General features: G+C 37.0%; 1 protein-coding gene across 1 annotated transcript in view; it reads right to left on the reverse strand.

The window, feature by feature from the left end:
* MDGA2 (MAM domain containing glycosylphosphatidylinositol anchor 2) overlaps nt 1-26623 on the reverse strand; it is an 825106-nt gene that overhangs the window by 767881 nt on the left and 30602 nt on the right. The window lies entirely within an intron of this gene.

The following is a 26623-nucleotide window of genomic DNA, read 5'->3' on the forward strand; positions in this document are numbered from 1 at the left end:
CATTTCTTCTTTGCATTTACTTTTCTACAATGGCTATTCTAGTACTTTTAACTGGCCACAAAATTACAAATGTCCATAAGCTTGGAACATGAGCAAAATCAGATTGAGTTTAAAAGCAAAAACAAAAAAACTAGGCCATGATGACACAAAATAACACAGCTTTGGATCTGTGCAGACTTGAGCTGAAATTCCAGTACCACAACTTAGTAGACTTCAGAGTTTTCCAAATTTTCTCTTCAAGGCAATCATAGAAAAGGGCCACACATACAAGGCACACTGGAGGGAATAAAAAAGCCTTTCATGGTGGTCAGACCTGACCCATCCAGGGACTGTAGCTTCCGCAGGCCTCTTTTTTTTGTTATAGGTTGAAAGGATGGAAAAATCAAGGTTTTGATACACAGCCCTGAAGTACAAATCTCTAGGTTATAATGATTTTGATACATTGATATAATAGCATCTCTGAGCCTCAGTTTAATTATATATATATACACACACACACACACAGAGAGAGAGAGAGAGAGATACATTATCTACAAAACTGCTAATATGATTGGAAACAATGTCTATACAGCACCTAGCATTGTGTTAGATACTACCAATTAGACAATCATAAATAGTACCTAATAATTTTAGTGCCCAATAATATTCTAAATATAAGCCACATGAATAAACATTGTACTCTTTATGGTATAGTGGTTAGCTGCATCATCATCACAATGAGGTAGGCTGCTAACAGAAATGGATACCTTATTTTTTTGAATGAATTAGCAAACAGCTTTAAGTACATTAAAACTAATACTAATAATTTCATAAGTAAGTCAAAGTCTTCACACATGAAGTGAAGGGTGGAAGTAGCCATGACTCAGAACTGTGTATTCAGTCAGAAAGCATCTGAGGAGGCAGATAAAGGGCACAGTGACACATCTCTTCAGCTTTCGGATGGCAAACATGGAATCTCAGAATGACCAAGCCTTAAGGGCTTTCAGGGGAGCATCTAGCACAACTCACAGATGAGTAGGTAATTCCCTGTACTCACAGGTCAAGCATAAGGAGCTACATTGCTCTTTTTGATCCTGGTACTGATGTTTTAAAAGGCTGTGAATTTTATGTTTTGTTTCCTTTGACAAACTCAGTCATCCAGTTGGACACTTTTCACCACAGACAATATCTGAATAGGTTTTTAACACTGATTCTAAATGCGACTGAAATTTAACTTATTACTTAGATATCCAGGGCTGCTCTACTCTTGGCAGTAGCCTGACTGACTCACAGATTGATCTGTTGTTGTCCTCATCCCAGCACACAGCCATCCACTTGATTCTGATGGCCCAAACCTTCCTTCACATCTTGGCCACCAAAGAGGCTCCAATGAAAGGTTCACAGGAAGCTCTTGGCTAGGAGCACACAAAATCCTTGGCTTAATGCTGGCATACATTAAATCTGAAGTTAAACATTGAAGGATGGATATGAAGACATAACCATGCATGTAATATGAAAACCAAGGCACCGAATTGATGCTACATTTTAGAAATAAAGGAATCATCAAGCGGCTAATGGCAACAGAATATTTTATCAAACTATGAATCACTGTTTCTGATTCAAGAAGACATTAATAACTGAGTTTTTGAATGACAGCAACAACTAGCAGTCATGACACTGTGTGGCCTGTGCCAGGACACATGGAACAAAATGATACATAGTGGACACCACTGTGGTATTGTTAACATATATAAAGATACTCTAAGAAAATTGTTGTTTAGACGAAATCTTTGGCAAATGCAAGTTAAAACTTTCTTCAATTTGAATTTCAAATTTTTAAATCATAAAGATCTGATTACATGTGAATACTTTCCATCTAATGATAGATGTATGTTGTAGATGCTTACAATATACTTCTTCAAACAACGATGAGAGGGCAAGATAACCTAATTGTTTCCCTAATTGGGCCATAAACTTTGCCCCCAAATTTTGTCTATTCCAATTTCTAAATTATAAGATTAGCTTATATCCCGCCCTTCAGAGTATCAACAATTTTTAAATAAGATTAAGAATCTGGTTGCCATTGTATGGCTCAAATACAGTATACAGCTTTGAGGGAAGAATGGAGAAATTGAAAGACTGGGCTTTCAGTCTTTTGGAATAGCAAACCTGAACTTTCCCCAGCAGTAAATGATTGAGTATCTGTGTTCACCATGACTGGTCAGGCTGGTTGAGGCACAACATCACTTTAATTAAGACACGGTAAAGCATGAGTTGGCAAAATTGCCCACTATTTGTCACCTGAAGCCCAATTACGACTGTAATCATTGAGCATCTCCAATGCTGAAAATTAGATCCAGCCATTTACCTGTAATATACTTCGACATAACAAATATTTGGAGATTACTTAAACAGAGCAAATCCTTTGAAATTTTGGTCACCCTCCTTCTGCTGGCCAAATTAATGATCTTTATGCCTGAATACATGCATTTGGCATTACTGAGCACTCTCATTAACTCCCACTACTCATATTCTTGCATATTAGAACTTGATTTTCCTTTTATTTACAATTCCAAGTCCCTTCACAAATTCTTAAACCCTATATTAAATACAGTTAAGATCTAGTCCTTAGGAATTATTATTCTCCCTTCTTCTTTCCATGTCACTTTTCTTAATACTCAAACATGCATGGGAGATTCTGCCCAACCTCCCTCATCTTTTTTTATAATTTCTTTTTTTAAATTTTTTTTTAGAGATAGGGACTTACTCTATTGCCCAGGCTGGACCGGAGCTACTGGGTTCAAATGATCCTCCCATGCTAGCCTCCTAAGTAGCTAGGACTACAGGAGCTCACCACTGTGGCTGGCTTCCCACTCCTTAATAATACATTCTTGCCTCTTTTCATGTAATTCTCTTGATCATGCCCCCAGAGCAAACAGCATCTCTTCATAAGTATAACACATCAAAACATGGGGATTAGGAGTGGCCATGTGATTTCCTCTGGTCAGCAAAATTTGAGCAGGGATGATGTTAACTGTTTCTGCCACTTCTTTCTTTTCCTTCTGACACAAGAATGTCAAGTCCTACTGTGGTCCGAATGTCGGTAACCCCTAAGAAGGACTAAGACATATCTTGAATAGGGCTGCTCATTCTGTTTAGTTCCCAAAGTGAAGAAGACACAGAGCAGAATCACAGCTGAACCACAGCCAACATACATTGTAAGTGAAAAATAAGCTTTTATTGTTCTAAACAACTGAAATTCTGGGATTATGTCACCAGAGCATAATCTAGAGAAAACTAATACATTATTACATAGGAATTAACATGTAATGTTGATTAAACATAGTGATGATTAAATGAGATAATGGGCATGGTGATAAGCACTGTGCTTGTAACATAGTAAGTATTAAATTCATATGAGCTATTATAACGTATTCCACACATATCTATTTCATTTTCTAACATCCTTCAAAGAACAAAACTATGTGTTTTATAAATTCCTGATATGCCTAGAAGAGTGACAGGTACTTAATAAATACATATTACATTAAGTCAAAGTTAAAGGTAACAAAAAGGTAACCTGAAGAGAGCCACAAAAGAGAGAAGAATAAGATTTGGAGGGGGATGGGAGAATGAATGACATCACTATTTTTTACGCAATAAATATTTATTGAACACTTAACTATGAGTCAGACACAGTGATAGGCATTAAGGAGACAACCGTGAAGGGGGCAATTCTGCCTTCATTGAGTTAGAGAAATCATGAAAAGGAAGCAGCAATTATAAGCATATGTGTCCTCCAGTGTGAGAAAACAGATCGACTTGGATCAAGGACATTTTCCTCAGGTTGTAACCTCAAGAATAAATGGGAGGTGTGTAGATGAAGTAGACAAAGTTGATATGGAAAGAATGTTTCAGGTAGAGCAGACAACTAATGATGATTTCCCAGTGAAAACAAATAACACCATCTGTTGTCAATTACAGGTTGTGGGGGGGACGAATGCTGATCTTTAGGAAGTTGCATGAGGTCTGATGCAGCCATTACAGAAAATAAGTAGGGGAACTGACCCATGGATGTGGAAATCTTCTAGGTGTTGTTGCTAGCCTGTTGTAAAATGTCATCAGAATGGCACGAATCTTCAGAGTTGGGCGATTTTCTATGGCAACACTAGGATTGGTCGTAGTCATAGGGAAGTAGATAGGTGGCTTGTTCCAGAGCAGCTTCTGATGCCAGATGGTTGCACTGAAGCCAACCAGGAAATGAATTGTGGATGTTGACCAGGGTGTAGCTGTCTTTGTGGACTATTCTATCTGAGTCAGGAAAATTAAAGGATGGTGGTGAGGGTGTGGTAGGGTTTGAATGCATCCCCAATGTTCATGTATTGGAAAAAATCCCCAATGCAATAGTGTTGAGAAGTGGGACTATTCAGAGGTAATTAGATCAAGAGGGCTCTGCCTTCATGAATGGATTAATGCCAATACCTCAGGCATGGGTTTGTTATTGAAGGAGTGGGTTCCTGATAAAACGATGAGTTCAGTCCCTTTCCACCCTCTCTCACACATGCTTTTTTGCCCTTCCACCCTTCCACCATGGGATGATGCAACAAGAAGGCCCTCACTAGATGCCAGCACCTTGATATTGGACTTCTCATCCTCCAAAACTGTGAGACATAAATTTCTTTTCTACATAAATTAACCAGTCTGTGATATTCCATTGTAGCAACAAAAACTGAACTAAGACAGGATGTTTCTACTGACAAGAAACTATAAAAGCTGAAGTTTCAAGGGACTGGTGGTCTCAATGAAACTAATGCATAGGTTTTTTTAAAAAATTAGGTCACATACAATATCTAATGCAGTACTGTCGGCCTTTATCATCAGGATATATTAAATACTTCTCTCTGTGAACCAGCAGAGACAGTCATGTCTTAAGTGATCTAAGGGGGTATTACTACTTTATTTGCATAGCACTTCCCTTTATTTCAAATGCTTTCCCATTCATCATAAACACCTCATTTAATTGTCATTACAATTTTGTGAGTTACAGAAAACCAGTATTAATATCCTCATTTTATAACTGAAAAAAAATATTGAGGCTTGAGCAAATTTTAACACTTGCCTAAAATCCCAATGTGAGTTTGTAATGGATTATAATTAAAACCCAAACTATTACCCCTTTGATGTGTGCCACTTAAACAATCCATGCAGAAAAGTCAGAAGCATTAGCTGGTTATCTATATGGCAAAACCCAAGTATATACTGAAATTATCCATCACTTCAAACAAATTCTTTTGTTTAATTCCCAAACCAAAGAACAATGGCCGACTTCTTCTGGTAATTTCAGTGAGAAAAATGTTCAGCTACATTGTATGCTCAGGAGGTTATTAACCTATGTTAGCCTTACTATCCCCTTTTTTGAGGCACTGATTTTCCTTTAATGTCTACCCATATAAGTATTGTTTTAATGCAATCATTGTAATTTGTAAAAGATGTGCTCACAGCGTAGTAAGGCTGAAGGTCCTCGTTCCTTTTGTTTGATAAATCTTTTTCTAGGCTGGGTGCAGTAGCTCACGCCTGTAATCCCAGCACTTTGAAAGGCCAAGGTGGGGGAATCACCTGAGGTCAGGAGTTCAAGACCAGCATGGCCAACACAGTGAAATCCCGTCCCTACTCAAAACACAAAAATTAGCCAGGCATGGTGGTGGGCATCTGTAATCCCAGCTATTCAGGAGGCTGAGGCAGGAGAATCGTTTGAACCCAGGAGGTGGAGGTTGCAGCGAGCTGAGATCGCAACACCGCACTCCAGCCTGGGCAAGGGAACGAGACTCCATCTCAAATAAGTAAACAAGCAAACAAACAAATAAATAAATAAATGATAACTCTTTTCTATTTACCCATGAAATAACAACTATCATTTTATTAAACTGTAAGGATATAAATAGAGCCAAAGGGTTGGTTCCAGAACCTGAATATAAATGAATATTCTTATATCTAATCAGTTTTTTTTAAGCTCCGGGCTGTAAGATAGATGGCAAATAATTTCCCTATGTGCTTCTAATTTTAAATTAAAATTGAGGTCACACTGAAATGGTGGAAGTCAAAACCAATTTAGTTCCTTTGATCTCAACCTAGGGAAACATAACACTTCTGCTTATCTTCTTCATAACAAGAAATGCTTCTCAGATAAAAACTGTAGTACACAGAAATAAAGAGACTATGTCAGGCACCCCATAAAACTCTGCAAATGCAGGATAATTTTGAATATATGATCTTAATCTTTGCCCACATAGATATTTCTATTAGTATCATAATTAAATGGAACCTTCATTTAGACCTGGTTCTACTATTCACTTGACATCTAAATTTTTTAAAAATCACTCAAACTCTCATTTTTAAAGTTTTATGTTGTAGAATGGTGCAATATATATGCCCTGACCAACTTATAGGCCCTAAAAATTAAACAGTTTGCCCTAGATTGTATAGGTAGTAAGTGACAAATCTATGGTTCCTTTTACACAACAGGTCACAGTATAGTTGTTTCTGTGACAAGTTTTTATTTATCTTGGAATGCTTTTTTTTAGCATACTGTAAGGGCCTCTATTAAAAGTTGGTCAAACTTCTTAGATCTGCAGTGAGAGAAATGATAAAGGACACAGATGATCCTAAACAATGTTTATGCAAAAACAAAAAAAAGTATGTCATTTAACTTCAGAATACAAGATTCTTTACTTTACTAAAATATTTATATAACAATGTTTTACTTAGTCTCCTATTAAAACTTACATTAAATTGTACCTGCTACTCACATACCAATGCTGATGCTCACAATATCACCCTAACAGCAATGTTACACAAAATTTATATTTGTATTTTCAGTCTAAAATAGGGTAACTGTGGTTTCCAACTATCAAAATTGCCCTATGACTTTGGATTATCAAATAAAACTGGCAAATAAAAATAGACATATATAGATTCACATGAAACATTTTTAGATTCTGTTCCTCAATCTTTAGTTTCAATGTCTCAAAATAAGCCTTCTTTATTTATTATCTGGATTACTGAAATGTCTGTCTAACCATTTCCCTACGTCAAGTCTTACCAATCACTCTTCAAACTTTATTTCTCAGGACTAACAAAGTTATCTTTCTAATATGCTCATTAGGCTGATGGTCATTTTTCTGCTTTAAAGCCTTCATTAGTGCTTTAGTTTTCAGATAAAAGGAAAAATTCTTAACCTTAATCTCAGGAGCCCAAACACTTAGCCTTTGCCCTCTCTTTTGCCCCATGTTCCTTTGTTATCTTTATACAGCTAATTATTCTAAGTGGAACCTCAGAACAGCAGACAGTTTCCAGTCTCTGTTAATTCCAAGTTACTGTTTTCCTGGACCTAGAATCCTTTGCTTCCCATCAATGGTACAGTGAGACTCACTCATACTTAAGTCTCTGCTCAAGCATGGCACTGACCCTCTGTTTGATTAGATGCCCTCTTGGGTGGTCTTACTGCATCCTCTGAATATTTGCATTCTATCCATCAACAATCTGGGCTGAATCCATTTTCTACATGGCAGATAGGTTTTTGTTTTGGGGCTTTTTTTTTTTTTTTTTGTAAACTAATCATATTATTAAAAACAGTCAAGACTTGTCTCCTGAATTCTGGACAACAGCCGCCTTAGGCTCTACCTGAGATAGTCCAGCTTAAGTCTTCAGCCTTACCTGCCTGGCAACATTCTTCTTCCTGTCCGCTATACTGAGAGGTGACAGCCTGCTGGCAGCCCTCACAGCCCTCCTTCGCTCTCGGCGCCTCCTCGGCCTTGGCACCCACTCTGGCCGCGCTTGAGAAGCCCTTCAGCCCGCCACTGCACTGTGGGAGCCCCTTTCTGCGCTGGCCAAGGCCGGAGCCGGCTCCCTCAGCTTGCAGGGAGCTGTGGACAAACAGGCGCAGGCGGGAACGGGGGCTGCGCGCGGCGCTTGCCGGCCAGCGCGAGTTCCGGGTGGGTGTGGGCTCCGGCCCCGAACTGGGAGCGGCCGGTCAGCCCTGCCCGCCCGGGCAGTGAGGGGCTTAGCACCTGGGCCAGCAGCTGCTGTGCTCGATTTCTCGCGGGCCTTAGCTGCCTCCCGGGGAAGCAGGGCTCGGGACCTGCAGCCCGCCATGCCTGAGCATCTCCCACTCTCCGTGGGCTCCTGCGCAGCCGGAGCCTCCTGACGAGCGCCGCCCCTGGTTCCACGGCGCCCAGTCCCATCAACCGCCCAAGGGCTGAGGAGTGCGGACGCAGGGCGCTGGACTGGCAGTCAGCTCCACCTGCACCCCGGTGCGGGATCCACTGGGTGAATTCAGCTGGGCTCCTGAGTCTGGTGGGGACTTGGAGAATCTTTATGTCTAGCTAAGGGATTGTAAACACACCAATCAACACCCTGTGTCTAGCTCAGGGTTTGTGAATGCACCAATCGGCACTCGGTATCTAGTTAATCTGGTGGGGACTTCCAGAACCTTTATGTCTAGCTAAGGGATTGTAAATACACCAATCAGCACTCTGTATCTAGCTCAAGGTTTGTAAACACACCAATCAGCACCCCGTGCCTAGCTCAGGGTTTGTGAATGCACCAATCAGCACTCTGTATCTAGTTAATCTGGTGGGGACTTGGAGAATCTTTATGTCTAAGGGATTATGAATGCACCAATCAGCACTCTGTATCTAGCTCAAGGTTTGTAAATACACCAATCAGCACTCTGTATCTGGCTCAGGGTTTGTAAATACACCAATCGACACGCTGTATCTAGCTAATCTAGTGGGGCTGTGGAGAATTTTTGTGCCCAGCTCACGGATTGCAAACGCACCAATCACCACCCTGTCAAAACGGACCAATCAGCTCTCTGTAAAAACAGACCAATCGGCTCTCTGTAAAATGGACCAATCAGCAGGATGTGGGTGGGGCCAGATAAGAGAATAAAAGCAGGCTGCCCCAGCCAGCAGTGGCAACCCGCTAGGGTCCCCTTCCACACTGTGGAAGCTTTATTCTTTCGTTCTTTGCAACAAATCTTGCTGCTGCTCACGCTCTGGGTCCACACTGCCTTTATGAGCTGTAACACTCACTGCAAAGGTCTGCAGCTTCACTCCTGAGCCAGCAAGACCACGAATCCACCAGAAGGAAGAAACTCTGAACACATCTGAACATCAGAAAGAACAAACTTCGGACATGCCACCTTTAAGAACTGTAACACTCACTGTGAGGGTCCGCGGCTTCATTCTTGAAGTCGGTGAGACCAACAACCCACCAATTCCGGACACAATACCACCTGCCATAGTTTTGGGGTTTTGGTGGGGTAGGTGGGTAGAAAAGGAGCAAACCTGAACTCTTTACCAGCTTTAGCATATTCTATTCCCTCTGTCTCAAGTTCTCTTCTCCCCACTCTTGCCATCACTTATTGCCAGGTCTCATCTTACCTGACACTTTCTCAATAATTCCCCTCAATCCATTTTTATGCAAATTGCTCTTGCATGGCATATTTTGCTTTTCTTTCATAGCTCCTATCAAAATGTATAATTATGGGCCTATTTGCATGACTATTTGTTTCATATCTGCCTCTACATCCTTGATAAGTTCCATGAGGTCTGAGAACATGTTGGTTTTGTTCACCCTAAACTCAAGGCCTGGCACAGTGACTGGCACCATTTGGTGCTTAGAAATATTTGTTTAATGAATTTAAAGTCTCTTTCACTAAGCTTTATTATTCTTGACGAATTGTGATTTCTATGTAACTTTCTAACACTAAGAAATTGTACAATACAGAACTGCCCATAGAGGGTTCTCACTAAGTATTAGATTAATAAATGGGCAATTTTCAAAGACCAACCAAAACTCCTAAGACTAAAACTATGGTGAACAGTACTAACCTCTTTTTGAGTATCAAGATATACTGAAGGACCTTGTATTTCTTTAGACTTACATCTCAAGGAGAAATATGACGGATACTATGATGCACCAGCCAGACTCTTCTTCAAGAATGAAGATTTATTCCCCCCAGCTGGTGTGAGAGTTACAGCTCACTTTGTGCTACACTTAAGCATAGCTTTAGAAGCTCTCAAAGGAAGGAAACTGCTGCGTTTGAGGACTTTCCTCCTTGCAGGGACACTCATACTCCAGATATAAAAAGGTCAGCCCCATATCCCAACTTGAGACAAGCCTGAAGAGCCATCCCACCTCAGAGCTCTCCATGGAGTCCACAGAGGCTGTCACAGGCACTGTAGCCTCACTCAACTCCTCCCTGTACCCACTCCTGTTTTCTGTTCTTTCACTTCTCTTGATTCTAATAACCACACTTAACAAACATCCTGCATGCTAACCTCCATCTCAGGGCCTGCCTCACATCCAGGATATCTCTTCCCATCTGTGACAAGAAAAAAATGTTAGAGTTGTATGTGAATAAAAACGGCTTGTAAATAATCTGTGTCATATCTGTGTTGTGGGGATGTACATGCTATTATTAAATAACTAAGCTACTAGAAAGACAGCGTATGATTCTTACAACAGCATTATATTAATAGCAATTCTGATTCATTTGAGCTGAGTGGAGGTTTACAGATATATTGGTATTATTGTTCTGGTTTTTAAAAATTTATTAACTATTATGGTCTGCATTTGCCTGATAAATACAGGCTAAGTAATACATTATTGAAGATAGTTTTATGCCAAAAAAGGAAATAGTGGAGGGCAGGCATGCCCTATTTGTGCCATACCACAGCGGTTTCTGTTTACCTCCCTGAAAACAGGAGATCTTCCATATAAAGGCATTGGTTCAGACAGTAAGTACTGCAGAATGAAGATGTAACTAGTTCAGGGTAAGAAGGGATGCCTTATACAAAAGGAAGGAGATACAACTGTTTATTATTAAAATAAAGGAATTATTATTTTGCAGCCGACTAGCTAAAATGTAACCCTTATTACTTTCTCCCTTATAAATTAGTTATGCATATTTTATAGTTAAGCAATTAAAACTAGGTGCACCCTTTCTTCCTAAAGGAATAAACATTCTCCTTCCTCTGAGCTCATTAGAAAATGTCTACTAGAGAAGAAAAGGTTTCCCTTGAGGCACTTGGGCTTCTCAAACATTACTGTGAACACAAATCACCCAAAGGATCTCATTAAAATGCAGATTCTAATTCTGGGGGTCTGTGAAGAGCCCTGAGATTCTGCATTTCCAATAAGCACCCAGGTGATACTGATACTGCTGGTCTATGGACCACACTCTGAATAGCAAGGTATAAAAGCAAGGTATAAAAACACAACTTGTGGGGAGGGCTCACAGAATATGATTTAGATACAAGGCAGTACTTCTGATACTAAAAAAAGGATGTATACCATTTTTGTGAACGAAAAAATACACACAAACACACACACAGCGCAAGTTTTAAAAAAGTCACACAGACACTTGTACTTATAAAATGAACACATAGACAAAAGCCTAGTTAGCAATCACTTCTGCAATACATACCTCAAAAAGTTATATATTTTTATAAGTATGGGTTACATGGAGCAATAAAAGTTTCAATAGGTTATTTTTATATTACAGAAACTAAATCTTTAGCTTGTAATTTGAGTATATATGTATATAGCATATGTCTATGTGTGTGTATAAATGTGTGTGTATGCATCATACACAGATTCAAATTTTGTATGTCAAAGATGATGTAATGCATTTCAGTGACAGATAATACAAGTTGATGATCCAAACAGTTTGGTTTCATGTCTGTTTCTTCAGTAAAAATCTTACTTTTTGTGCTTATAGAATTATCCACACAATACAGAGACTTTCTTTCTGGAAAGAATCCTATACTTTCATTTGTCTAAATATTAAAAACAATGGCAATCATCTAAATAAGCCATATGCAGCTATGCATCCTGTAACTCTGAGAATGAATTATTACAATAGTACAAAAGGAAGTAAGGACATCTAGAATATCTATTCCCTACCTGTTCCATTCCAATGAAGTCAATACAACTATCCTAATGTCCTGAGTACATAGAACAGCCAGATATTAGAAATGAAATACATTTCTAAGATTCTTTTCTATTTGGACACAAAGAACAACACAATCAATATTCATTGTGTACTTCCTATATTCCAGAGAGTATGGTAGTTGCTTTACATCTCTTTGCTCAACTATTCCTCACAGCAACTTAGTGAGGTTATTCCCTATTATCCCCATTTTGCAAGCGAAACAGAAATGCTAAGAAATCCATCCTTGGTCACACAGCAAGACAGCTCCTTTTCTCCTCTGAAAAGATAGGTAAAAAATCCTCTTAATAGTTCTCAACCATGGATACACAATGTGATCACCTGGAAAGCTTTTGCAGTACTAATTCCTAGATGCTACCTCTTAGAGATTCTAACTTAAATTGTCTGATGTTTGGTTTTCATAGCCAGAGCTGAAAACCATTATTCTGGAGCATTTAAATAATCTTGTTCTCTTCTACTCCCGTCAATGTAACCAGATGATGACCTCATTTTTCATTTCTCAAGGACAGTAGATGCTATGTAATGGACACCTTCTATCCACATCCCCTTCCTCTGGTCTACACTGGAAAGTAATTTTTGAATCCTCTCTTCCCCCAGCCCAAACTCCTTTCCAGGAACCTCCCTGAATATATTTCCATTGCTATTTTAAAATGATTAAATTTCTCTTATTTTTTAAAACAAAAACGAAAAGCCCTCTTTGTCATCACATAACCTTTTAGCCTATCCTATCCCAACAAAGCCAAATTTCTTCCCCAAATTATCCATAATGGATGACAACATTTCCTTCCACTCATACTACCCTGTTAGCCTGATTTCTACCTCAACTCTCAATATAATCTATTCACACCAAAATTACTTTTCACCCAATATCTCTCCTATCAGTAGTTGACTCTTAATATTTTCCTTTCCCAATTGTTTATTTTCATTGCTGCAACACTGCACTTTCCAGGCTTTTTCTCCTATTATTTGTAAGGTCCTTCTTAGTCACTTTGCAAGCTTCTTGTCTTGCATACATTGATGCGAGACAAGGGTTTCTCATAATATCTAATGCAAGCTTGTCCAAGCTGCACCCCACAGGCCGCACGTGGCCCAGGACAGCTTTGAATGCCGCCCATCACAAATTTGTAAACTTTCTTAAAACTTACGAGATTTTTTAATTTTTTTTTGTTTTTTTGTTTTGTTTTTTTTTTTAGCTCATCCGCTATTGTTAGTGTTAGTGTATTTTATGTATGACCGAAGATGGTTCTTCTTCTTCCAATGTGTCCCAGGGGTGCCAAAAGATTGGACACCTATGCATGGACATGAAACCCACATGAATACTGTTATGGGATGTAAATTACAAATTCTGATGCCCTGTTTAATCTTTCTTGAACTGTGCATTCATATGTCCTACTATAAATTAGACATGTCTGCAGTCACTTAATATGTCCAAGGGCAAACTCATCATCCTCCCCCACAAAATTTTATCATCCATTTTACTTATAGAAATGAATGGTGCCATGAATTCACTCCCATCCCAGAAACATACCTGCATTCCTGAAACCTCTCCCTTCCTACACAAACATCCAATCATTGACTCCAAACCAATCATTAAGTCTTTTTAATCCATAAATATGTCTTCTTGATATCATCCTTACTTTCCCAGCCTGGCTGCTATTATCTAGTACCTAAATTACTATTCCTAACTCTTCCCAGTTTTGTTCGTTCCCTCTACTCCAATACACAAATGGTAGTCATGAGAAACATTGTAAAAAGCAAACTGTAAAAGGTCACGTTTCTTAATAAAACTTCAGTGGTCCTACAGTTCCCTCAGAATAAAGTTCAAACTTGTTATCTTAAAAGATCCTTCATGAACTGATCATTATTTTCCTTTATGGCCTTATAGCATGTGATTTTGTCTTTCACATTAAAAGAAACATCCATAATGACCTTCTTAAATTTCCTTGAGTTTGTCATGCTCTTTCTGGCTTCTGAGACTTGGCATAGTTTCTTTTCTTTCTTTTTTTTTTTTTTTTGGCCTCTTTCTTTTCTTCCTTCCCCAACCTCTCACTCCTTCTGATTAACACCTCAATTATCTTTCAAGTTTTTGTTCAACAATAAATGCTCATACTTTTAACTCTGCCTGTGTCTGAACTGGGACTGTATCATTTCTTACAGTGTGAACCTGAAGGAGTTGTTTAACTTCTCTAATTTGCAATCACCTCCTCTTTAAAATGAGGATAATGGAAATATGTTATCTCAGATAACTATATAAATGTTAAATGAGATAATGCTTGTAAAGTGGTTGGCATGCTGCCTGGAAAATGTTATCAATAAATGTTATTATTTTCATGCACCTGGGATACTTTCATTGACCCTAGAAATGTTTTTGGTCAGTATCCTAACTGCTCTCACCATGCCCCCTACTGCTCCTGTCATTGTTCCCATTACATGGAACAACGATGTCTTTTGTTATTGTTCCAAATCTTCCACTATATTGAAGCTCTTAAGGGTCAGGACTATGCCCATTTTATTTGCTGCTGAATTCTGGACACCTGACACAGAGATGAGCCCATAACACCACCAGTTAAACCTTAGTTCAATAAAGAGCAGGGGGCTTTGGAATTCCAAAGAACTCTCCAACTGCACAGGCTGTGCACTTTTAAAAGCTGCTCCTGGAAGGAATAATCATAGTATTTGTGCATGTGTAAGTATGTAAATTGAACAGTTCAGGGATAATCTCTAACACTGTTTACTTTTTAAAAATGTGAGATGTTAGTTTATGTTGTAAACACTTTAGTAAACATGCAGTATAAATAAATTCATAGGTAAACATGACAAAACTAAGTGGGCATATAAGAAAAAACACCAAATTTCAGTTTGAAGAATTCCGATACATCCCAAAATACTGGAATCACATCAGTAATTTCCAGTGAACCACACTGCACATTTTGCTTATTTTACAAATGCTGTGCGAAAGTTGTAGAATTCTACTGATGCTGCTATAAAGACAAGACAAATTTTAGTTTGCAGTCCACTTTAAATATATAATAGACCATTTTCCCTGGGTCTAATTCTTCCCTGGGTCTAAGCACCTTCAAAAATACTTCCTGTAGGTTAGCTAAAGGATCCTGAGTTTTCTAACATAAGGATTGATGCAAACTCTATTACCTGGGTCCGAAATGTTTAGATGAGAAACTCCCTATGTTAAAATACTATAAAGGTGAAAGGTTTGAAAAATAGATTGTTTGTCCTTTCCTAGGATGAAGTACAGAGCAAAATGTATCTAGCCAGTAAGTGGATCCTTTAAGAAAGAAAATAAAGTACATATCTTTTGGGAGGTAATTTGGAAAAATGTTTGTATAGTTTGACCCAGTAATCCTCTCTCGAGGAATTCACCTTAAATATAAAAAGAAAAAAGCCAAATGCACCATTTGTGGTAATTTTTTGCTTAGTGTAGTATTTCTCAAAATACAGGGGAAAAACTAAAATCTATCTAGATTCAAAATGAATTTTGTATATTATGACACACCAAATGCAGCCCTTAAAATTAGTTATATCATAAGCACTTTTCATGTTGTCATAAATATCAAATATTTGATATAAATTGATTTCAATTATGTAAAAATTATATAATCATATCAAGAAGTAGACAAGAAAATAAACGATTAATAATTCATTAGTTGTATAACTGTGTAAGCTCACTTAATAAATTTTGTGTAATATGCATGTTTTTACAATATGTGCCCATTTAAAAAAATTCCCCAAATGTAAAAACACAGTCTTAGAATTTTATTAATATTGTCTGTTCTAAAAGAAAAATCGCTTGTAAATCTGGCCTCCAGCAAACAAAACTGTTTTTTCTTTTTTAGCTTTTCTAAGCTATATTTTTTGCTACATTTTTTTAAATAAAATGATCAACTTTGTATTTCATATGCCTAAACCATAAACTTTAGTTAGACTGATTGATCTTAGTAGCAGTTAATCTGACTTCATGAGTTCTTGAGCCCCAGTTCATATAGGACAAAGAATACTTTCGTTTTATTTACTTTGTGATAAATGAAAAATCTATAGGATGCTAGGTAAAAGACTTATTGCTCTTTGAGTCTTCCATCTCAATCATTACCATGTTCAGGTTCATTAACTGAATCACTTTCAAAAGAGCGCATTAGTATGAAATAAAAGTATTTCAATGGCAGGCTATAAAATCATAGTTCAACTCTTCTTTAATAAACTGTGTGACCTCAGGTCAGGCAAGTGACTTAACATCTCTGTGCTTCAAATTGTTCATCTGATTATTACCATGGGTAATAATAGTAATACCTACCCAACAGAGTTGTGCTGAACATTAAATGTTTTTATAGACAGAAAACATTTAGATCAGTAAATGGCAGGTGGTAAAAAATATTATTTGTATCATCATCACTCATTTTTAATCACAGCTAGGTTTTATATTAAAGTACTCTACAAAGCATGGCAAGAAATAAATTTTATGTTGTTTTTCTAAGAGAAAGTCCAAGGATTCTGTATCTCAAAGTTTTGACCTTAAGCAGGTCACTTATTTATCTGAGTATCAGGTTCATCACTAATAAAATCAGATAAATGCTTACATTATAATTTAGACATGATTAAATGAGACATACAACAGAATTGAATACAATATAATCAATTTATTCTCTCCTAATTTTTATATGACCTGACATGGTATCTAACACAGAGCAGATGGTTTACAAATAATAATACTTTTTAAAAGTAGGGATAATTGTGCGAAAAAAAGTTGCTCCAGTAGACATGAATTTAATTTATAAAAAATAACTTCAACAGGCCGAATGCCATGAGTTGGCATCATCCCTTACATATTAAATGTACTTTGATGCCAAAGTGCAAATATCTTTCTACAAGACTAGAAAAATATCCATTTCTGGGTACAAAGGACTGTGGCCATTATCTGATTTAAATCTGTCTTCACAGAAAACAATTAACCCCCCAAATTCAATGGTCCTTAAAATCAGAAGTGTTAATGTTTTATAATCTTGCAACTCAAACTTTCAGGAAGAGTAATGCTGATTTGCTGTCAGGAAAATTATTCATGCCTTGTTATCTTCCAGTGAGTGTAGGTTTAATACAAGCAGTGTGTGAATATCCAAGAATAAGATGGAAAAGTATTAAATTAGAAAACATAAAAATAGACACACCTTACGTACGACACAATCTGAGAGAACGATAGTCAGACAATAAACTTATTGATAAAAAACACAGGCATTTGAAATCTTCATTCAAAAAGTTGCCTATTTTAAAATACTCGAGCAACTAAGAAGCAGCAGGATAAATCGGAAATTTTTTTCAAAAGGCTACTTAGGGAATAAGGCCTGCCAGTAAAGGACAAATAATTTCTTACAACATGGATATCATATCACTATATCTGATCTTTTTATGGTTATATAATACTTTCAAACACTTTGATCCCCCCAGACTCAAAAACTCCTAAAACACATGTATCTTCATACGGTATAACTTGAATTTAAGCAAAAAAGATAAAAGAATATTAATTTTACTATTAAAAGCAACAACTTCTCAGTATAACTGGAAATAAACTGTATGAAACCTCAAAGCTGTCTAATTGTGCCTTCATTCACACAAATGAAGAAGGCAGTTTTTGTTGGTTTCTAGGTTTGAATTAATCATCAGAGCAAAATCCACTAAAATTGTTGTAGCTACAGAAAGCTACATCAACTGAAGATATCTAGCATCCAGAAGCCAGCATTAATAAATGCATGAGTGGGCCGGGTGCAGTAGCTCATGCTTGTAATCCCAGCACTTTGGAAGGCCAAGGCGGGCAGATCACCTGAGGTCAGGAGTTTGAGACCAGCCTGGCCAACATGGTGAAACCCCACCTCTACTAAAGACACAAAAAATTAGCCGGGTGTAGTGGCAGGTGCCCGTAGTCCCAGCTACTCAGGAGGCTGAGGCAGGAGAATGGCGTGAACCCGGGAGGCGAAGGTTGCAGTGAGCCAAGATCGCGCCACTGCACTCCAGCCTGGGTGACAGAGTGACACTCCATCTCAAAAAAAAAAAAAAAAAAAATTAGCTGAGCATGGTGGCGTGTGCCTGTAATCCCAGCTACTTGGGAGGCTGAGGCAGGAGAATCACTTGAATCTGGGAAATGAAGGTTACAGTGAGCTGAGATCATGCCACTGCACTTCAGCCTGGGTGACAGAGCGAGACTCTGTCTCAAAAAATAAAAATTAAAAAAATGAATAAATGTATGCATATGCTTGAAGCAGTTTAAAAAGTGCATAAGTATTTACAATGTTTTAAACATCATAATAAATATGTACAACTCTTTTCACATTTCAACACATAAAACAACTTTATGAGACCTGCTATTTTATCTACATTTTATAAATAAGGAAACAAGTCTCATAAAACATACTTATGGATATGGGTATGTATATGAAGTTGAATGAGTTGACCAAGATCACCCAGTTGGCTAGGGGTACAAACAGGATACAAATCCAAGTAGAATAACTCAAGCGCTACTAACTCTAACCATTATGAGATGCTGGTTTTGTTGGTTGTTAAGATGCCCACAGTTATTTAATTTTATGAATAAACTATTTAACTTTGGCAGCAAATTATTTAAAATAACTAAATTCCGCATAAATATAAGAAAATGAATTTGAGAGGAAAACCACTCTTCTAATGGCTGAGTTCCTCCTGAGATAATACAGCCAAATTGTCACTTAAAATAACCAGTACAAAAATTTAGTTTTAAACAATTTTCCAAGAATAATATCCTGGTGAAACTTTAAGGAAATAATTTTTGGAGATTTAAATATCTCCCCAAAAGTTTGTACCACTCCTACCTCTTAAAAATCTAAATTCTGCATATTGTAAATACATGTAGCTCTGCATAAAAATGCCCTCATGTAACATATTATAAGAAATAAAAACTCGTGTGAATTCACCATAGAAAATATTATCCAAATTGTAAGTGCAAGTTAGTTTTTAGATAGTGTCAAGTGTCAGATTTCAGATATGATATACGTAATACTAAACTTTAGCTGGTCTCATTTCATTGTTCTTCTTGGATGAACTTTCATGCTAACTGCACAGCTCTGTTCCTACACTGGCTTTGGTGAGGCAAACTAAAACACACTTAGATTAAATGTCTACGCTGTTACCCAAAGAGATGATATGACACAACTCTGATTCATTTGCTTACTGTCTCCTTTGTCATCACCATTCTCAATCAAATCCGGCCAGGCTTTGAACATGTGATTATAGTCTTCAAAACTACAACAGAATCACAGAAGCTGGTTTAATGATGCCTAAAGCAAATAATTTAGATGAGGCCCCTGACATCCACAGTCAGAAATACTCAGTAGAAAAGGGGTCCATGCTAAGTCTGTACGTGTCCACAGAATACACGTGTACATTATGGGTGCGTGTGCAGACATACAAATGTTTAGGTATAAATATAAAACCCATTTTGCAGTTTAAATCAATCAAAATAAATTTAATTTGAGCAGTAGGAGTAACAGGCAGAGAGAATTCATGGGAAGATAATAAATTAGAAATCCAGTTTTGCTATGAGAAAACTTAGCAACAACAGTACCTAGAGTAATTTTTGCACCTCAAACAAAAACTGCCTCTCCATCCTTCCTTTCGGATGGAATTAATGCCAACATTCATTAAATGTATACCATGTGCAGGCTCTTTGGAACATGCAATTGCCAGTGTTAGGTAAGAAGTAGGAATTACAGATCTCCCAAACAATTTCACCTTCATATTTATTCAGCCTAATCCTGCACCATTACTCCGGCTAAAATTCCTGAGTAGTTCTGGTCGCCTCTCTTTCTTCCATACCCCTCACCCCGTACTCAAAACTGTTAAGCCTCTACTTTCAAAATGCATCATGAATCTTTGCATCATCTCCTGCCCTAGTCCAAACCACATCATCCTTCCCGTTAACTATGGCAAGTGCCTTCTAACAGGCCTCTCTCATACAGGTTTAACCCTTTATAGTCAAGTCTTTACCCATGCACCAAAGCGATCCCTTTAAAACCTGTGATAGATTATTTCACATCACCATTCAGACCCTATAATTCATTATTAAAATGGTCAAGCCTCACACGACTGGCCCTGGTTACCTCTCTGGTCTCACCTCCTATTACTTTCTCTAGTTCTGTGTAATTTCTTGGCATTCCTTGAAGATACCAGACATTCACATACATTAGGTTCTTGGCAGTTAGCATTTCCTCACCCTGCAATGCTCTATCGTAACTTCATCACATAATTTAGGTCTTTGATGAAATGTCACCACAGAAAGTCTTCCCTGGCTACTTTACTTTAATTAGGAACCTCCTGCCATTTTTCTTTATCTTCTCATCTTATTTTATATTTCTTTATAGCACTTATTACCACCTGATATGTGTGAGTATAAAGGTGAGTGTATAGATATAGATATAAATTTGTTGTCTATTTTACCCTCTTAGAATGTAAGCTCCATGTAAACAGCTATTTATGTCTTTTGAAAATGTTATTTGATCAAAACTTTGATGAACAAACATATTCACTAGACACCACTACTACCTTACCATGCCTCATCCACTATGAACTTCACTCTCTGAAAAACTCTGTCCCAGACATAGATAAATCCTTTGGCTTTCCTCCACCTTCTTCCCCTTTGAATACAACAGAGATAGTAAGTTTTTAAAAAATTATTTTGTCTAAGAAATGAGCCCTCCTTGCTTTTACAATTACTCATGGGCTCCAGCGTATGGTGCTTTGCATTTTTGCATCAAAGCACTACACGTAGAATTCTGCTCACAAGTACATCATGACTCCTTACAACAGAGGCACAGATAATCTCTTAGATTTCGAATAAAAAATGCTATTTTTATTCTTCTTTTATTTAAGACTTTTGTGGCATTTCATATTGTATTGTTCCATGTTTCCATGTGTTTCCCAGTTCAGCTCCTACCAGAGGCTGCTGCTTCCCAGTCTCTCATTCAAGGGCCTCTTCTCCAACAGCAATCCATCAAAATGTTAACACTGTAAGACCCCACATGTGCCTTTCTGCACAGTAGAAACACTGCCTGGACAATCTCAAATATCTATATAGCTTAAACTCTCAAATAACCATTATTCACTTTTCCATTCTTAGCTGCTTGAGAAAAGGGGCCTTAATCTACTCGTTACTGCATCACTAGCTTTAAGCCCAGTACTTGGTAAAGAACGGAAGGTAAGTAAATATATGCTGAATGAATGAGAACTCTCAAGTAAATGTATAACTCTATGTAACATCTTGCCTTTGTTTCCAGAACTATAGCACTTCCTATTAGATATGCTCCCTTGACTGGGAGTGTCTTCGCACATGTAATGCACACACGGTCACAACGTAAGTCATATATTTCTCCATCTCCTCTTTCCTCACCCTCAAGTTTAATGCCAAATGGTCTCCTTCTTGTATAGTTTACATCTTGAGTCAAGGATTTGAGAATCATTTCTGCTCCCTGATGGTGTATATCCAGTTTTCAACTTCTGAAGGCTTTTTCTTCTAAATGTCTCTTCAGTGAGTCTTCCCTCATTTAACATTGACATGATTATGTCAATTCATGCCCTCATTATTTCTTTTTTTTCCAATCTGAAATTTTAAATCCTTTTATTGTTTTTTTGGTTTTTTTTTTTTATTTCTTACCAGATGTACTGCAATGACTTCTGAACTGTCTTTCCTGCCTCCAATTTTACCCCACTAGTCTTCCTTATGGTTTCTCTTTATTGATGTGGTTGTTGGTTTTTTATGGTAAAATCATCATATCATATTCCTTTCTAAAAATTTGTGGAGCGATTTCTGTATCATTCTAGAATGCATATAAATCAAATTTTTAGCATATCATAAAAGCCCCAAATGTTAAGAATCCTACCTCTTCTTTGTACATCTTCCTTGACACTTGACTGTTCTCTCACCTTCCAAGATCCATCTACTCTCCAACAGTTGTCCCACTGCTAGTCATCCAAGTGTCAGAAGTTGTGGCTTACTGCACATGCTTATCCCTCTGCACAAAATATCCTCATGTCCCTCAATATTTCTGATGCTTTTACAAAGATTTAAACATAATTTCTTTTAAGACGCCTTCCTTTCTTTATGTTATCATCAAGTCCTTTCTGCTTTCTCTCATACACAAGATCCCAGTGTAAGGCTAATAAAGGCAGGAGCAAGTGTCTCTGGTTCACAGCTAGTATTATAGAGCTTAGTATGACTTGCACCAAGAAAGTACGTATCAACCATTTCCTGAATCAACAAGTTTGCAATGATTTCTCTACCTTTTTTTTTTGTTTTCCCTACTCATGTAGCTCCTCAATGGTAAGAAGCAATATTCTTCTTCTTCCCAGTGAATGAAACACTCATTAAATTACTCATTTAATTAAAAATACAGAAGAATTCATATGTACACCTATACATATGTATGTATTCAATGCAAATTAAGTATGTCTCAACTTGTTATACTTGAAGTCAAGCCAAGAAGTCCATAGGCTTGCCAGGGATACAGATCATTAGCTTGATTCCTAAATGACCACATCTGGTCTAAAGGATAAAACAGGTTCCTTAGTCAAGTATATGCAAGTCTGATTCCAAAGCACGATCAGTTACTTCATTTACATTGTCAACTCTGCCCACTCTGGACAATTGTAATCCCTGATTCAATGAATGTCTCTACAGACATCTCACCATTTCTGTTTACTTGAGTCCAGGTCCAAACGTGACTGTAAAAAGTAGACTAATGGAAATACTATAATGAGGATCCAAGTATTAGAGAAAAAGGGAAAGGAGAGAGAAGATCCAGTGAAAGAGAGGATACCAAAAAGAAATAGCATTTGAATAGGGAGTTGAATGGTGGCTAGGAGTTCAAAAGTCCAGATGAGAGTCAATAAGAAATCAAAAGAAAGATTGATAAGTAGTGGCTATCTTCTAAAAAGCTGCTATTTATCATAATGAGGATATCAACCTCTTAGAATACATTTTAGGTTGAACATTTATGATAACACAATTTGATATTAAATAATTAGAAAGTTTTGCTGTAATACCTCATCTGCATGTAATAGCTTTAGCCAAGGTTGTCAGGCACTGCATATAAAATGCCATTTTAGAAGTGTATTAATTTATTTACCAGTTCCTTAGTCAATTGAACTCATTTGATAGAGAAGAGATGCAAGGATAGGAATGGAGAAGAGGAGAGCAGAGGAGAGTGAAGGGGAAGGAAGAGAATCAGTACAATCTGCAGATGAAAATAAGCTAGAACCCAAGTGGTGAAGAATGGGAACTGGGTGTTACAGTGCTTAATTACCTCATTCCAAATGTGTAACGTAGGAAAAATTGTAAAGTGGGGTAAAATAAGAAGGGGAGAAGATTCTCTCCCAAGGGGAACTTGCTCTTACAGATGTGAACTACTTTATTTATGAATAAGGAATGGACTCTGGAGACAGCTCTGCCACTTGTTATCTCAGTAGCCTTCAGCTATGTGCCCATTTCTTACTACTCAGCTCCCTCACCAGTAAAATGGGAATTATTTTGGTACTTATCTCATTGGACTCTTATGAGAATTAATTGAATCAGTATTCCCAAAGCACTTAGAAAAGGGTGTGATATATAAATCAGCAGTACATAACTCTTTATGCTGAACAATATGTATGCATTCTAAGACAACAAAATGAGCTCCAAACATGACTTTGCAGCATATTAAAAACAGACAATAACATACATCCATTGACCATTCCAAAAGAGGGGTTCGAGAGAGCTTTAGTTCCCACAGATTATCTATCGATACATTTGGATCAAAAATTTACATTTCTCAGCCTCACACATATTGCTTGGCAAACACTGCTTCATACCCTACCAAGCAAACAAACTGTGTTCCTAAATCCATATTATATAGAAGCACTAGAGTCCTCAATTCTACCAGCCCTATCTATGTATCTATCTATCTATTTATCTATCATCTATCCATCTCTAGATAATAATATCTGTATTAAAGCATAAACATTGTAAATTCCATAACCCAACTTCTGTTAACTAAAAAAGGTTAACTTTGTAAATTTAGCCTCTAGAAGATTAATAAGTGGATTGGTTTATTCGCATTTCATCAAGACTACTCCCTAATAACATTTTAAACAATCCAATACAATTTATTTCTTAATGAGCTGGAGATAGATTGGGTTCAAACTCCAGCTGTTTATTTAAGACTAATGGGACTTGGGCTTAATGCGTCTTTGCCTAATTTTCCTCATATGTTAAATAAGGATAACAGCAGAGTATTTTGTATGTATGTATGTATGTATGTAAGGCACTTAAAATATCACCTGGCAAATACTGACCACTATGTAAGCATTACTGTTGTTATTCTGGATAAAGCACAATGATTATATTCCTTCCTTATACTAATGAGAAATCACATTCTATTCTTAAAGGAAGAGCCAAATATATAACAGGTTCTGTAAATCTTCATTTATTTTTAATTCTATTCATAAGCAAAAAATTTTTAAAAGGAAAATATTTTAAAGTATTACATTATACCATTTTTAATAAAATGTCTATTAAAAGTTGAAAACATATTTAATGAGCAGCCTGTTTTAGCATCTATGATGCTTCTTGTCAATCATTTTTTAAATGATGCAGCAATCACTAACATTCACCATTTTTGGACATGCATATGTAAATTAATGATTTCTCTACACCATCAGATTTGCTATATGGAAATTACCTATGTAAATAGCATATGGCAATTTCTTCCCAGTGATTTCTAGATACCCATCCCCTAGTAGTAGTTTAATATGCAAGAGAATAGCATCCTAGTTCCTGAAATAAAACCTTGCATCTTTCTATCACCAGCCATTCCCAAGTAGGAAAGCAAGGAGGCACCAAATGTTAACCTACCTAACAGTTCTTAATCTCTTCTTAAAAGGTCTGCTGTGTACATAAAAAATATCAAGAAGTCATAATTTGACTGATACATTCCTTATGTAATAATAATCTTCATTTGATAGAATAACAAAATGTTTTTACTTTTTCATTTTACCTGCAAAGATAAATTTAGGAACAACCAGGGCCAGGATTTTTAAATGGCATAGATTCTCCACTTTTCTTTATTTCAACAGAAAAGAAAAATTTTTGTGAGGATTACTGATTAAACCAGTTCTTAAAAATACAGTAATAGCTAAAAGCTCATTACTGAGCACTCTCCTTGTTCAGTATAATTTATATAGTGAAAAGGAGGAAATAAGCCATTAAAAGGTCATTCAGTGGATCAGAGTGTAGACCAGATGAGTTTTTCCACAGCCAATTTGAAATTAGTTTATTAGAGCATCTATACACATACAGTAAGATATATAAAGATATGTTTTCATAGAAAAACAGTCACTTCAGTCTACATACTAGAATCTGGCTGTGGTAGGCAGAATAATGGCCCCCAAAGATTCCCACACTTTAATCCCTAAAAGCTGTGAATATGTTCCCTTATATGGCAAAGAGAACTTTGAAAATGTGATTACATTAAATATCTTGAGACTTAAAGATTATCCTGGATCATCCAGTTGGGCTCAATGGAAACACAAAGATTCTTATAAGATCAACCTAAGTGTCCATGGATGGACAAAATGGATAAAGAAAATGTGGTATATATACAAAATGGAATCTTAATCATAAGAAAAGATTACAATCTTGTCATTTTTGAATAAGGATGAATCTGTAGGACATTAAGTGAAATAGGACAGACACAGAAAGACAAATACCACATCATCTCACTCATATGTGAGATCTAAAAAAGCTGCAGAAGTACAGAGCAGAAGAGAAGTTACCAGACGCTGGAGAGGGTAGGAAGGAGAGGGAGAAGGGAAGAGATTGATCCATGGGTATAAAATTATAGTTAAGATAGGAGAAATAAATTCTGGTGTTCTATTGCACAACAGGGTGAAGACAGTTAACAATATTGTATTGTAAATTTGAAAAAAAAAAAAACTAGAAGAGAGGATTTTGAATGTTCTCATCATAAAGAAATGATAAATGTATGAGGTGACGGACATGCTAAATGCCCTGATTTGATCACTACACATGTATATGGAAACATTACACTGTACTCCATAAGTTTATGCAATTATTATATGTCAATTAAAACTAAAAATAAATCTTAAAAATATATATCTATCTCAAAATAATAATTAGGTGGGAGTTTCAGAGTAGGAGAAAGATTTGAAAATGCTACCATGTTGGTTTTGGAAAAGAAGGAAGGGGCCATGAGCTAAGGAATGCAGGCAGCCACTAGAAGCTGGAAAAGGCAAGGAAACTGATTTTCCCCTAGAGCCTGCAGAAAAAATCATAGCCCTACAGACAGACTGATTTCAGCCCTATAAGACTCATTTCAGATTTCTGACTTCTAGAACTTAAGATAACATATTTGAATGGCTTTAATCCACTGAATTTGTGGGAATTCATTACAGCAGCAATAAGAAACTAAGACACTGTTTCTCTAAAAATAATGCAGCTACCATCTTTACACAATTCTTATAATTCAATCCTTTTTTTTTTTAGAGGGAGTCCCGCTCTGTCTCCCAGGCTGGAGGTGCGGTGGCGCGATATGGGCTCACTGCAAG

This window comes from Pongo abelii, chromosome 15, assembly GCF_028885655.2.
Source record: "Pongo abelii isolate AG06213 chromosome 15, NHGRI_mPonAbe1-v2.0_pri, whole genome shotgun sequence".
NCBI classification, from domain to species: domain Eukaryota; kingdom Metazoa; phylum Chordata; class Mammalia; order Primates; family Hominidae; genus Pongo; species Pongo abelii.